We start from the raw sequence: 2,330 nt of genomic DNA, 5'->3' as shown, positions 1-2,330 counted from the left end.
TTGGCAACGACATGCATTTATACGCTTCCAGCAGAGCAGTTGTGCAATAAAGCGTTTGATTTTTAACCCATTAAATATCTTTATAACGAACAATGTTCCCCTGATTAGATTTTTTCGGACTTTTAGTATGTTAGTATTTGTATATATTTCAGGAACGGATTCCGTAAAATATTTGTGTTAAAATTACTTCTGTGTTCAATTCTGTCTAAAGATTGATTGGTTGGACTATAAAGCTAAGTCAGTGTAAAACTGAAAAATACTCAGATTTTGGATTGATTTTTCGAATAGTTAACCCTCGTTAACCCTAAAATGACTTAGTTTATTATATAATCCTCAATCATTTATTAATTAATATCTGTTAAAATTAAATATTAAATATCTTTATAACGAACAATGTTCCCCTGATTAGATTTTTTCGGACTTTTAGTATGTTAGTATTTGTATATATTTCAGGAACGGATTCCGTAAAATATTTATGTTAAAATTACTTCTGTGTTCAATTCTGTCTAAAGATTGATTGGTTGGACTATAAAGCTAAGTCAGTGTAAAACTGAAAAATACTCAGATTTTGGATTGATTTTTCGAATAGTTAACCCTCGTTAACCCTAAAATGACTTAGTTTATTATATAATCCTCAATCATTTATTAATTAATATCTGTTAAAATTAGAATTAGTGAATTTTGGTCAATTTATGAAAATTGAAGTTGAAATATACTATACTTTTAAAAGTCATGTAAATGTTCCATTAAATTCGAAACTTTTTTTGGTGGAAAATATTAATATGTTTGATATTTTATGAGAGATAAATATGTATCAGCTGCAAAATGGAAACGATTGCGCAGCCATAGATTGATTTATGTAGTGCGCATCGAGAAAAGAAGGTGCTCTCCATTTTGCCATGTTCAATTTTTTGGTAAACTTTGATCTTGGCCCATTTGCATAGCGCTGCGTGCGCGTAGCTTTTTCGAGTGATCTTCACAATAATACCTCCATGGTTATTTGAGGCACCAGTATCTGGAAGGGCATAGATGAATTATTCCCTCAGTTTGCGTTTAGAGATCACCTGAATATGTCCTCATTGTATGACTGACATGCTAAAATGCCTTTCAATTGCACATATTTTACTTTTAGACCGGTCGTATATGAGGTGTAGTTGTGCTTTGTGTTCATCTGCTTAATTTGTACTTATAATTTGTACCTTTAAAAAGCCTAACAAAACGTAAATCAGGCTGAATTAGAAAACTGTATTTTCTGGTATCTCGTATTAGTTGCGCAGAATAAGGATTATTGCGCCCTCATAAATCGTACTGTAGGTCTTGCCTGTGTTTGGTACTGGTATTCAGTATTTATATTGCGCCTTTCCCTTGCGGTTAAGAAGCGCAAGCCAAGCCTCAATAATTCAGGAGAACAATGGTAGGCATAAAATCAGTCATTATTATTATTAGTCAGTGTTATTGCTTTTAATGCTAGCGTCAGGTGGTGACAAAGACTCACTCTTTACTCCGGGATAGTTTCAGAAGCAACAGGTTTGTAATGGTTAAATCATGGATGAACATGACACTTTCTTGTTTGGGAATTATAGTACATGTTCATAAACCTGGTGAGTTTAGGCACAGCCTAGGCTGGCAACACAGGTCCTCAGTCACTCAAAAGGGACGTTGTTCACGACTGTGTACTACTGATAGGTCAAGGAGGTATGCAAATTTTATACCTCCTTGTAGTATAGGCCCAGCAGTGCAACACATTACAATTTGTTTTGTTTTTTGAACCTATTTAATTTCAGTGCGTAGAGTTCTTATCACACCATCTTAATTTCTCCGCCACACAGTGTAGCTCACACAACCACATTGGACCGTACCACTTTACTTAGAGGGGAATGTTGGGCACCTAATCACAAATAATAAATGAAATAATATTGTAACATTTTTATAATGTCATAAATTCATTTTGGTCAGTCACTATATCTGATATATATATTTTATGGTACTGTATAATCAATAAGAACACTGTTTAAAAAAAGTCAAGGAGACAATCTTAGCCAAGACGCTCTATACTATAGTTAGAATTTAGCAAGCCTAGGCCGCCTTTGCCTACATGTATAATGGTCGAGTCCATCGAACCGGCTAAATCACGCTGCGGGTTTCGAAAAATAACTGAACGTTTTTAAACTGCTCGTAACAAAAAAGTAAACACTTAATTCTCTATGTTTACATATTACAAATCAGCAAAGATTTCTCTTACTTTTGATACAAAAATGGTAAACTTTATGCAAGTATTAGCTGAGAAATCGCTGTTTTTCTGTCAACTTTACACCAGCACGAGCGAATGC

The 2,330-nt window shown here is 33.9% G+C and overlaps 1 protein-coding gene across 3 annotated transcripts in view; it reads left to right on the top strand.

The window, feature by feature from the left end:
• The first annotated feature begins 1,319 nt into the window (after positions 1 to 1,319).
• The window catches only part of LOC117120547 (sodium-dependent phosphate transporter 1-A-like), a 37,802-nt gene continuing 36,791 nt past the window's right edge, over positions 1,320 to 2,330 (top strand). Inside the window, exon 1 of one of the 3 annotated variants that reach the window (XM_033265572.1) lies at positions 1,320 to 1,414. The gene's annotated coding sequence lies outside the window, so the exon portion shown is untranslated. Of the gene's footprint in view, positions 1,602 to 2,330 lie in introns of all 3 variants that reach the window. The other 2 variants (XM_033265573.1, XM_033265575.1) reach the window with 2 other exon arrangements.

The sequence above is a fragment of the Anneissia japonica genome, unplaced genomic scaffold, assembly GCF_011630105.1.
Source record: "Anneissia japonica isolate Jap-2015-1 unplaced genomic scaffold, ASM1163010v1 scaffold288147_len54158_cov193, whole genome shotgun sequence".
NCBI classification, from domain to species: Eukaryota; Metazoa; Echinodermata; class Crinoidea; order Comatulida; family Comatulidae; genus Anneissia; species Anneissia japonica.
This window is presented reverse-complemented; position numbering and strand designations above follow the sequence as displayed.